This window comes from Xenopus laevis, chromosome 8L, assembly GCF_017654675.1.
Source record: "Xenopus laevis strain J_2021 chromosome 8L, Xenopus_laevis_v10.1, whole genome shotgun sequence".
Lineage (NCBI taxonomy): Eukaryota > Metazoa > Chordata > Amphibia > Anura > Pipidae > Xenopus > Xenopus laevis.
The window spans coordinates 20567755-20580991 of record NC_054385.1 but is presented as its reverse complement, the minus strand read 5'-3'; the positions used below and the strand labels follow the sequence as shown (position 1 = coordinate 20580991).

Sequence of the window (13237 nt, the reverse complement as noted above, 5' to 3'; positions counted from 1 at the left end):
CATTGTCTATAGCATTTTACAGCAGCCTCTCTAGCATTTGCCAGAACTCGCAGATTACTAGTCTGGGCCTACTGCTCAGGATGGCCTGGTATGGTGTGTGTGACTAGGGTTGCCACCAGGCCAGTATTTTACCGGCCTGACCAGTAAAAATGATGTTTGACCCCAATGTTAATAATAGGGAAAAAAATTAAATATACTGGAAGCCAGTATTTTTTTCCAAAAAAGGTGGCAACCCTATGTGTGACCTAATAATAGTAGTAGCAGGCTGAGCTGTAAAATAAAGCTTTTCTGTTGGTTTAATTAGGTTGGCTAAGGGCTCTTACTGACAAGCAGTTGAAGCTGCGCTCCCCTGCGTTCCGTTTTTCTGCGTTCAGCCGCAGGGGAGCACAGGAATAGACGCATTAGGTTTTTTTCAATGAGGCTGTAGGCGGGTGTAGGTGCCGAACGCAGGTTGGGACACAACATGCTGCATTTTTCCTGCGTTCGGCACCTACACGCGCCTGTGTGAGTACAGCCCCATTGAAAAAACCTAATGCATCTATTCCTGCGCTCCCTGCATCTGAATGCAGAAAAACGGAACGCAGGATAGCGCAGCTTCAACCGCTTGTCAGTAAGAGCCCTAAAAAAGGAACCCTTGGTAATCACATTATAGGCCTGCATGTGTGCTGAAGCCAGATCTCTTGTTGCATAATCAGCATTAACCGAATAGCTTTGCCCCATACAGTGATATGTAGACAAGCAGCACCCTTATTTGACGCTGCAAGAAATTAAATTTAGCTACAATATTGTATAAAATTGACAGGTTAACGCATGTTAATGTATTGACAGTTGTATGTTGAAAGCTTGGTAGTTAAACACATGATTTTAGTAGTAGACAGGAGTGTATTGCCTCAAGCTGGGCGGAAAGTAAGGCAGGTAGCTGTTCTGCTCTGTGCAATGACAATAGCAAAGCTGCCATTTGCCAAAGAGCTGCCCCCCCCAGCTCAAACACCGCTGGTATTCGCCCATCACTATTCAAGACTTCAGGCTGTCATTGCCAGCAAAGGGTTTTCAACCAAATATTAGAAATGAACATTTTATTTTCAGTTTTTTAATTTGTCCAATTACTTTTTAGCCCCTGAAATGAAGTGATTGTGTTAAGTGATTCCTCACATTTTTATGCAATCTTTTCATTTTTATGCAATCCTTTTGTTCAACCCACTGAATTAAGTAAAAGGACCCTGATGGGAAGAAAAATGATTCCAAACATGGCCTACGCAGTTCAAGGGAATGGCTTAAGGGTTATGGAATGTCAAAAAAAAATGTCCAATACTTTGCATATTTGCAAGGGATGCAGTGAATACAGAACTTTGGCAGAATCCTTAGTGCATGGCTGAACCTAATCAAAACACTTCAAGTCATGTGACTTAATAACTTTATTACGTAAAGCATGAGGGAGTAATAAAACGCCTTTTTGTAAATGTCATTTTGCCTCTGCAAGTGTATTCTCCATAGTCACCAAAGCAACAGCAGTGGCCACAAACACACAGTAGAGGTATGGGATCCATTATCCAGAAACCAGCCTATTAGGTTTATTTAATGTTTACATGATTTTCTATAAGAAAGTATAGAGATCTAAATTACAGAACGATCCGTTATCTGGAAAACCCCAAGCATCCTGGATAACAGGTCCTATACCTGTACAGCTAAATTGCAAATAAACCGTGTCAGCAATCAGCACCCGTTTAAAAATATAAATACGCAAAAAGCTCTGCAACATATTCCATCCCAGTGTCAGACTTGGAAACATTTCTCACTTGAATCTTGAAATTATTTGAAAGGTTAAATGAAGAGAAATGTGACACTGAGCTTTAGATGCATCATTGTCTTTGTAATGACTCTTCTATCGTTTAGTTTACAGTAGTTTTAACAGGCGCTTGTTATATGAAATTTGCAATGTAAAGCTAAACAGGGGGATTTTAGTGTGCATTAGATGGATCAGTATTATTATTGGATGGGTATATTAACTCTTTAACCGCCAAGCACTTACGGCGTACGTGCTGGTGGTTCAGGGCTCAAGCTGCCAAGAAGGTACCTCGTACATTCTCCTGCAGCTGAGCCCTTCTCTCTGCATCGGCGGCTTTTGCTGCCTCTGCAGAGAGTCAGCAGGGTTGACAACCCCCTGGGCAACGAGACAACTTTTAGAAGTGCACAAATATGTATACACAAAAATTCACAAACAGGTGTGGTTTTTTTTAAATGATTCATTGTACTGTTTGTTTTGCCTAAAAACATGTTATTTTGACAGCGTGACTATTGTGGATAATCGATTTTGGCCACTGATTACGCTGTCGGATCAATTATTTTGTTATTTCATTGATTTACGCTGTTTTTGTGGTTTTATTGCAATTTTATCTCTGCATTATTGTTCCTTATGTATCTTTAATATAATTTTGCTGTTGGACCCTTGGCATCAGTATTTATGGTGTTTTACAATTGTATGTAAGAAATTGGGTGAGATAAATGCGGCCAATTGCAATATTTTTAGGCAATTTTCAGAAATGTAAAAACTGTTGCTTTTATTGCCAAATTTAGGAAAGGCTTGCGACTTGGTACTTTGGAGTACAAAGACATGCATACCCAATTTGGATTCGCAGGAATGTGTACTTTCCGAAAATATATGGTTTTCTGGGGTGAATGCACTTTTTTCTACCTTTGCTCCCCCCCTCAAAACTATGTAAATGTGTTGATTTTGCATTACTTGAAATGACAGACAATATGGGGGTCTTCCTTTTGGGGCCCCTATATGCCACGTGCTTGGGTACACCTATACATATTGGGCATCAAACTGTTCAGAGGACCCTAGGCTTTCCCATGTGGGGTGATTTCTCTTGATACCTAAAAGTATGTGGGTAATACGATGCTGCAGGGTAGAAATTTTGAAGTGATTTTTGGAAATGTCACCAAAATCACCAAATTTAGTAATGGTTTGCGGCTTGGTCCTCTAAAGTACAAAGACATGCATACCCAATTTAAATTGTGTGGCAAGGTGTACTTTCCGAAAATATATGGTTTTCTGGGGTGAACTTACTTTTTTTCTACATTTGCCCCCCTCAAAACGATGTAAATGTGTTGATTTTGCAGTATCTGAAATGACAGACCATATGCGGGTCTTCCTTTTGGGGCCCCTATGTGCCACGTGTTTGGTACACCTATACATATTGGGCATCAAACTATTCAGAGGACCCTAGGCTTTCATATTTGGGGTGATTTCTCTTGATACCTAAAAGTATGTGGGAAATACAATGCTGCATGGTGGACATTTTGAGGTGATTTTTGGAAATGTCACCAAAATCACCAAATTTAGGAATGGTTTGCGGCTTGGTGCTTTGGAGTACAAAGACATGCATACCCATTTTGGATTCGTGAAAATGTGTACTTTCCGAAAATATATGGTTTTCTGGGGTGAGCTTACTTTATTCTATTTTTGCCCCCCCCCTGCCCCACAACTATGTTACTGTGTTGATTTTCAGTACCTGAAATGACAGACCATATGCGGGTCTTCTTTTGGGGCCCCTATATGCCACGTGCTTGGGTTCACCTATACATATTGGGCATCAAACTGTTCAGAGGACCCTAAGCTTTCATATTTGGGGTGATATATCTTGATACCTAAAAGTATGTGGCAAATACGATGCTGCAGGGTGGAAATTTTGAGGTGATTTTTGGAAATGTCACCAAAATCACCATATTTAGGAATGGTTTGCGGCTTGGTACTTTGGAATACAAAGACATGCATACCCAATTTAGATTCGTGGGAATGTGTACTTTCCGAAAATATATGGTTTTCTGGGGTGAGCTTACTTTATTCTACTTTTGCCCCCCCTCCCCCACAACTATGTAACTGTGTTGATTTTTCAGTACCTGAAATGACAGACCAAATGGGGGGTCTTGCTTTTGGGGCCCCTATATGCCACGTGCTTGGGTTCACCTATACATATTGGGCATCAAACTGTTCAGAGGACCCTAACTTTCATTTCTGGGGTGAATTATCTTGATACCTAAAAGTATGTGGGAAATACGATGCTGCAGGTTGGAAATTTTGAGGTGATTTTTGGAAATGTCACCAAAATCACCAAATTTAGGAATGATTTGCGGCTTTGTACTTTGGAGTACAAAGACATGCATACCAAATTTGGATTCAGGGGAATGTGTCCTTTCCGAAAATATATGGTTTTCTGGGGTGAGCTTACTTTATTCTACCTTTGCCGCTCTCCAAAACTATATAAATGTACTTATTTTTCAATACCTGAAATGACAGACCATATGGGGGTTTTCCTTTTGGGGCCCCTATATGCCACGTGCTTGGATACACCTATACATATCGGGCATCAAACTGTTCAGAGGACCCTAAGCTTTCATTTTTGGGGATGATTTATATTGATAACTAAAAGTATGTGGGAAATATGATGCTGCAGGGTAGACATTTTTAGGTGATTTTTGGAAATGTCACCAAAATCACCAAATTCAGGAATGGTTTGCAGCTTGGTACTTTGGAGTACAAAGAAATTCATACCCAATTTGGATTCAGGGGAATGTGTACTTTCCGAAAATATATGGGTTTTCATGGGTGAACGTGCTTTTTTCTACCTTTGCCGCCCCCCAAAACTATGTAAATGTGTTGATTTTGCAGTACCTGAAATGGCAGACCATATGGGGTGTCTTCATTTTAGGGCCCCTATATGCCACGTGCTTCGGTACACCTATACATATTGGGCATCAAACTGTTCAGGGGACCCCAGGCTTTCGTATTTGGGGTGATTTATATTTATACATAATAGTATGTTGGAAATACAATGTTGCAGGTTGGAAGTTTTGAGGTGATTTTAGAAAATGTCACCAAAATTGCCAAATTTAGGAAGAGTTTACGGCTTAGTGCTTTGGAGTAGAAAGACATGCATACCCAATTTGGATTCGGGGGAATGGGTACTTTCCGAAAATACACGGTTTTCTTGGGTCAACGTATCTAACTTCCCCCCCCCCCCTCCCCAAACTATGTAAATGTGTTGATTATTCGGTATCTGGAATTACAGAACTGATAGCTCAAATGAGTTGTCTACATTGTAGGTCCCCTATATACCATATGCTTAGGTAAACCGATACATATTGGGCATAAAACTGTTCAGTGGACCACAGGCTTTTATATTTGGGGTGTTTTACATTGACACCTAATGATGTGTGGGAGATATGATGCTGTAGAGTGGAAGCGTTGAGGTAATTTTTCAAAAAATTTCACCAATTTCTATAAAACATTATAACTTTAGGAAACAATTGCAACTTGGTAGTTTGGAGTACAAAGATATATTTACCCATTTTTGATTCATCAGAATCTGTTATTTCTAATAATGGGTAGTTTTCTAGGGTAAACCTACTGTTAGCGGAATGTTTGGCCTTGAAATCAGAAGTATGCCGTTTGGGGAGCGGTGCTTTGGAAATTTGGTCGTTTACTGCTTGTAGATTTTGAGCTATACAAGTGAAAAATCTCCATAAAACTATATATATTATTAGACAATTAGAAGCCTATATTTTTTTTACAGAAGTAGAATTACACCAAAATTCTTGCATATTTTGAAAGTTCAGGTTGTCCTGAAATGAACAATATATTGTTTTCTTGGGTAAACTAAAAGACCACCCCAGGAAAGGCCCTTAAAGTGAAAGAGTGCAAAATATCTAAAAACTGCTTGGCAGTAGATGTTCGCATCTAGGACAAAACGGCTGGCAGGGAAAGGGTTAACTCATTATAAGGGCTTATAGAACTATTATTTTAATGTGTTTACTATGCAGTTCTATATTAGTAAGTAACCCTGCGTCAAAAGTCGGCATTACAAAATAGGGGATCATTATAAAGGATTAAAGGGACAAATCATTTAGAGCAGTGAAAAAATATAGAAAAAAGGTGGAATCATGTAGAGCAAAAGAGTATTATGGAGAGGGGCTATACTGGGAAATAGGGGGCAATATAGGAAGGGGATTATTGGGTAGTAGGAGTTACGGGGCTATTTAAAGTAGTAGTAGGAGTTTATGGAGCAATTGGGTGTAATATTGACACAAAATACAATAGAAGTATAAAGAGAAGTATAAGGATAGTAGTGTGGAGCAAAAGGAGGAATTATAAGGAGAAGAATATGTGGCACAATTGGAGGCATTCCAGGGAAAGGTTATATAGAATAATATGAGGCATTTGTTATATTGTTTTATTGGTCACACTGCTGTATTGGAACATCCAGAAGAACAAATGGGCTTTCTAAAAATAACTCAAGGTGGAGCAGATCTTCAATCTGGGAACCTCCAAATTACAGGGACAGTTTATATGTAACAACAGGAATTGTATGGATTTACTAAAGAGGTGCATGGAAGAGGTTAAGAACAATTACAGTCACTCAAAAATAAATAACCCATTTCATATAGTGCCAGAAAATTGTGTTTTACAACCAATTTAATCCAGTGCCTGCTGGCGGAGAATCAGCCATTATGCCCCCTATCTATGTCTTGGGATAGTCATGCTTATTACCCCTGTTTTAATTTTGCTGGTGCTTTTGGACTACATTATTATTTTTTTACCTCTATTATTTCACATTCAATATTATTAACTCTATTATTTCACAGTGCTGTTTTAAGTTACTTGTTTTGTGAATATGCCCTTTAAACCATGGTCCTTTCTTTCTTGCAGATTTTTTGCTGCAAAATGCAGTGGGTGCATGAAGATCGCTCCTACAGAGTGTGTAGTGCGTGCCCTGGAATGTGTATACCATCTAAGCTGCTTCTGCTGCTGTATATGTGAGCGACAGCTCAGGAAGGGAGATGAGTTTCTACTCAAGGAAGGATAATTGCTGTGCAAAAGTGACTATGAGAAGGAGAAAGATCTGCTGAGCTCTGGAAGTCCGGATGACTGATTCTGGTACCTATCTAGGTTCCTTAACTTGCTAAATATTCACCATTATATTAAGCTTGATGTAGTATGATATAGATATCAGTGGAGTAACTATAGAGGAAGCAGACCTCGGCAGTTGTCGGTGGCCCCGGGGAGCAGGGGGCCTGGACTGTGGGCTCTACTTCCTCTATAGCTAATAAAAAAAAACTCCTGCTGCTCTCTCACCTGTGGTGATGAAGGGGGCACAAGTCAGGCTGAGTAGAAGTGGAGGCAGGACAGGAAGTGGATGGGAAGGGGGCCCTGCCGCACTCTAGTTACGCCTCTGAAAACTGCACCGGCCCAAGGTTATTCCAGGGAGCACCAAGGAGCGCTTCACTTCCGGCTTCTTCTTTCTTCAAATTTCTCGGGGCAGACACATGCGCAGTAGAATGAAAAAGCTGACTTTTTAGTTAAAGTTAGGCTCTAGTTTACTCTAATGCGCAGCCACGAGAAGAAAGAAGAAGCCAGAAGAAAAGTGCTCCTAGGTGCTCGCTAGAATAAACCAGAGCCGGTGCAGTTTTCTGCTAATAGGAGCACGGCCTGGAGTTTCAAGTAAGGGGGTGCCTAACTTTCCACTTTCTTTCTCCTTTATGCCCAGTGTTGGACTGGCCCACCGGGATACCGGGAAAAATCCCGGTGGGCCCAGGTGTCAGTGGACCCTCTTGCTTCTAACCATTTGGCCTTTTTCATGATCATTCCCTATTTCTGTATGGGAACAAAAAGGCTAAATAGGTAACATAATAATTATAGAAACTATAGAAAAGAGACTTGGAGAATAAAGAGGTTGAGCAAGTAGAGGAAAAATAGTTTGGAGAGTGGTCCCATAATCTAAGATTTTCTGGTGGGCCCCAGGCATCCCAGTCCAACCCTGTTTATGCCATTATGTAGCAATGTGATTTTTTTTGCAATAATGAGTATTCTTATGTGTTCCAGTAAAAAATGATGTTGAAGATGGTGATGTGAAACCAGGGAAATGCCATGTAAATCAGGGGAAGGGCAATGATGATTGAAAAGACCCAAGGAGACCAAAGCGACCAAGGGCAATCCTCACAACCCAACAAAGAAGGGCATTCAAAGCATCTTTTGAGGTGTCATCTAAACCATGTAGAAAGGTATGTGGGTTCAATTCCCAGACGTCTCCTCTTTCTTAAATCTCAATGTGTAAGTCGGAGTCTTAACATTTGTAAACATCCAGTATGTTCACTAAACTGTCCTAAATTACAAACTCAAAAGGGACAGGGCTAATTGGAAATCTGGTAGAGACATAAAAATAGAACAGGGCATGACTTTGAATATATGGGCCACAAACATCGATCTCTTGTCTGCAGCACAAATCGGATCATAAGTCTGAATGACATCCTATTGCATTTTTATTCTTGAAGGTCAGAGAGACATTGGCTGCTGAAACAGGACTTAGTGTCAGAGTGGTTCAGATGTGGTTCCAGAACCAAAGAGCAAAGGTATGTCCATATGTTAGTATACAAATGTACATGCAAACAGAAGTTCCTAATGTTTGTTGTTATTGGCCTGTCTGTACCCATACTATTCTGATATTCTATCCCATTGCTGTACCTTTAGCTTCCCTGGTATACTCCTTCCCATTCCTGTAATTTTAGCTTCCCTGCTATACTCCTTCCCATTCGTGTATCTTTAGCTTCCCTGGTACAGTAGAACCCCCATTTTATGTGTTCAGGGGACCAGAAAAAAATGGTGTAAAATCCAGGAAAATGTAAAATCAGGGAAATGTATTATGCATAATATATAGGTGGGACCACAAAATAACAATGTAAAATGAGGGAAAACTTAAAATCAGGGGAAGTAAAATGGGGGTTCTACTGTATACTCCTTCCCACTCCTGTACCTTTAACTTCCCTGGAATACTCCTTCCTATTCTTGTACCTTTTGATTCCCTGGTATACTCCTTCCCATTCCTGTACCTTGAACTTCCCTGGTATACTCCTTCCCATTCCTGTACCTTTAGCTTCCCTGGTATACTCCTTCCCATTCCTGTACCTTTAGGTTCCCTGGTATACTCCTTCCAATTCCTGTACCTTGAACTTCCCTGGTATACTCCTTCCCATTCCATTACCTTTAGATTCCCTGGTATACTCTCTGTTATTGCTGTACTATTAGCTTCCCTGGTATACTCCTTTCCATTCCTGTACCTTTAGCTTCCATGGTATACTTCTTCCTATTGCTCTACCTTTCGCTTCCCTGGTATACTCCTTCCTATTGCTGTATCTTTAGCTTCCCTGATATACTCCTTCCTACTGCTGTACCTTTAGTTTCCTTGGCTAGGGGTATGCAGAAGAGGCAGCTGCCTAGGGCGCAATGATAGGGGGCGGGCACTGGGCAGCTACCTCAACTTATCTTCTGCCTACCCCTAGTCCACACCCCTCAGTCTTACTCACTTTCCTTCCTTCTGTAACCCACCCCTCCGATGCTCTCCCATCCCTCCTCTCCGTCACTCACCCCACCCTCCCCTCCATTTCTGTCTCTTCGCTTCCGTCACACCCAGTCGAGGGGTGGGGTTGCCAACCTTGTTGCCTAGGGCCGTCCAGCCGGCCTGGTCCGGCCCTGTTCCTTGGTATCATTCTGCATATTTCCACAATGTCTGTTCTGAGTATATTGATATACCCATTCTACACTTCCCTGGTATCATACTCCCAGTTCCAGGTAACTGGTACTTTATGTGGCTGTATGCAAAGGGCAGCACAGACATAGGTTTCAAATGTTAATGGCCTCAGTAAGAAACCTATAAAAACTGCACTGGATAACTGTCTGTTACAATCTGGGCCAAATTAGGCCAATGTGATCATTGGAGGACTATTCAGGATTTTTTAGCCAGCCTGAAAGATAGCAAGCGGTCCATTGGGAGGGCCCCATACTTGGGCCAATAAGCTTTTATCAGCCAGTGGATGGCCACTTTAATTCTAAATTAGCATATCAGTTTTTCACTTTCTCTCTCAGTTTACCCTTTTTCCCTTACTCAATTATACTGCATTGTATACCCATCTCTTTATGGGGTCATTATGCATACTTTGTGGCCTCCTCCATGGTTTTCATAATCTTGGACTCTTTCAAGATGGGTGTTTCCATTCCACACCATACTCCAGCTTGTGTCTTCATATGGCTTTACAACCCCTCAATGACTTCTAATATCCTTATGATTTACTGTAGGGGGTACATTATCCCTAATAATACATGAGTGATACTCAGAGTTCACTGTATAACTCAGCCTGCAGCCTTGTGCCTTTATATGGTCAGAGAACAACCCCTCAGTGACTTCTAATATCCTTATCATTTACAGTAGGGGGTACATTATCCCTTATAATACACAAGTGATACACGGAGTTCCCTGTATAACTCAGCCTGTAGTCTTGTGCCTTTATATGGTTACAGAACCCTTCAGTGATTTCTCATATCCTTATCATTCACAGTGGGGGTACATTATCCCTAATAATACATGAGTGATACTCAGAGATCCCTGTATAACTCAGCCTGCAGCCTTGTGCCTTTATATGGTCACATGACCCCTCAGTGACTTCTAATATCCTTATCATTTACAGTAGGGGGTACATTATCCCTTATAATACACAAATGATACTCAGAGTTCCCTGTATAACTCAGCCTGCAGCCTTGTGACTTTATATTTTCACAGAACCCTTCAGTGACTTCTAATATCCTTATCATTTACAGTAGGGGTACATTATCCCTTATAATACATAAGTGATGCTTAGAGTTCCCTGTATAACTCAGCCTGCAGCCTTGTGACTTTATATGGTCACAGAACGCCTCAGTGACTTCTAATATCCTTATCATTTACAGTAGGGGGTACATTATCCCTAATAATACAGGAGTTATACTCAGAGTTCCCTGTATAACTCAGCCTGCAGCCTTGTGTCTTTATATGGTCACAGAACAACCCCTCAGTGACTTCTAATATCTTTATCATTTACAGTAGGGGTTACATTATCCCTTATAATACACAAGTGATGCTTAGAGTTCCCTGTATAACTCAGCCTGCAGCCTTGTGACTTTATATGGTCACAGAACACCTCAGTGACTTCTAATATCCTTATCATTTACAGTAGGGGGTACATTATCCCTAATAATACATGAGTTATACTCAGAGTTCCCTGTATAACTCAGCCTGCAGCCTTGTGCCTTTATATTGTCAGAGAACCCCCTCAGTGACTTCTGATATCCTTATCATTTACAGTAGGGGGTACATTATCCCTTATAATACATGATTGATACTCAGAGTTCTCTGTATAACTCAGCCTACAGCCTTGTGCCTTTATATGGTCACAGAACAACCCCTCAGTGATTTCTAATATCCTTATAATTTACAGTAGGGGGTACATTATCCCTTATAATACATGAGTGATACTCAGAGTTCCCTGTATAACTCAGCCTGCAGCCTTGTGCCTTTATATCGTCACAGAACAACCCCTCAGTGATTTCTAATATCCTTATACTTTACAGTAGGGGGTACATTATCCATTATAATACATGAGTGATACACGGAGTTCCCTGTATAACTCAGCCTGTAGTCTTGTGCCTTTATATGGTTACAGAACCCTTCAGTGATTTCTCATATCCTTATCATTCACAGTGGGGGTACATTATCCCTAATAATACATGAGTGATACTCAGAGATCCCTGTATAACTCAGCCTGCAGCCTTGTGCCTTTATATGGTCACATGACCCCTCAGTGACTTCTAATATCCTTATCATTTACAGTAGGGGGTACATTATCCCTTATAATACACAAATGATACTCAGAGTTCCCTGTATAACTCAGCCTGCAGCCTTGTGACTTTATATTTTCACAGAACCCTTCAGTGACTTCTAATATCCTTATCATTTACAGTAGGGGTACATTATCCCTTATAATACATAAGTTATACTCAGAGTTCCCTGTATAACTCAGCCTGCAGCCTTGTGTCTTTATATGGTCACAGAACAACCCCTCAGTGACTTCTAATATCTTTATCATTTACAGTAGGGGTTACATTATCCCTTATAATACACAAGTGATGCTTAGAGTTCCCTGTATAACTCAGCCTGCAGCCTTGTGACTTTATATGGTCACAGAACACCTCAGTGACTTCTAATATCCTTATCATTTACAGTAGGGGTACATTATCCCTAATAATACATGAGTTATACTCAGAGTTCCCTGTATAACTCAGCCTGCAGCCTTGTGCCTTTATATTGTCAGAGAACCCCCTCAGTGACTTCTGATATCCTTATCATTTACAGTAGGGGGTACATTATCCCTTATAATACATGATTGATACTCAGAGTTCTCTGTATAACTCAGCCTACAGCCTTGTGCCTTTATATGGTCACAGAACAACCCCTCAGTGATTTCTAATATCCTTATAATTTACAGTAGGGGGTACATTATCCCTTATAATACATGAGTGATACTCAGAGTTCCCTGTATAACTCAGCCTGCAGCCTTGTGCCTTTATATCGTCACAGAACAACCCCTCAGTGATTTCTAATATCCTTATACTTTACAGTAGGGGGTACATTATCCCTTATAATACATGAGTGATACTCAGAGTTCACTGTATAACTCAGCCTGCAGCCTTGTGCCTTTATATGGTCACAGAACAACCCCTTAGTGACTTCTAATATCCTTATCATTTCAGTCAGAGGATCTGAAATCTCATGTAAAGCAAGTGGCTCTCCAGGAAAATGTATCCCAGATTCCCCGAGCTTTTTGTTTTTCATTGTCCAGGGAAAATTCTAGAAAATATTTTAGAAGAATATAACTTTTTTCATTGACTGCAAATTTATTTTTATTGAGTGTTTTTTCTGTTCTCACATTGTGTTGTGTTGTTCTAGGTGTGCCTACTCTTCCATCTGCTGGCACGGTGCATAGCCTTGCTTGTGATGCTGCCACTGTTGTACCTCCACCTGTCACTACTAACACATTCCAGGCCCCACAACCACATCATGAGCAGTGCCTTTCTAGGCAGCCTGGAGCTAAAGAGTAACACAAATGCACTCACTTGCTGCACTTGACTTGTGTTGTCATGGAAACAGTGGCAGTTTGTACAAACCAGGGAGGCCTTTCCCAGATCACCCATTGGAAGTGGTGTTGGGCTCTCAGATCACTCTCAGGAACACTCGTGGCAAACCTGTCCCTTTTTGGCTTCACTCGCACAAACACACGTACCCTGTGAGGTGACTATTTACCCAGCAGCCTCATTTGGGAGCACATTGAAAATCTATTCTGCCATCAGTTTGAAACTCAATGAGAATCCTCA

General features: G+C 40.9%; 1 pseudogene; it reads left to right on the top strand.

Annotated features, from left to right (window-relative positions):
• The first annotated feature begins 5817 nt into the window (after positions 1-5817).
• LOC121397277 overlaps positions 5818-13237 on the top strand; it is a 320931-nt pseudogene continuing 313511 nt past the window's right edge.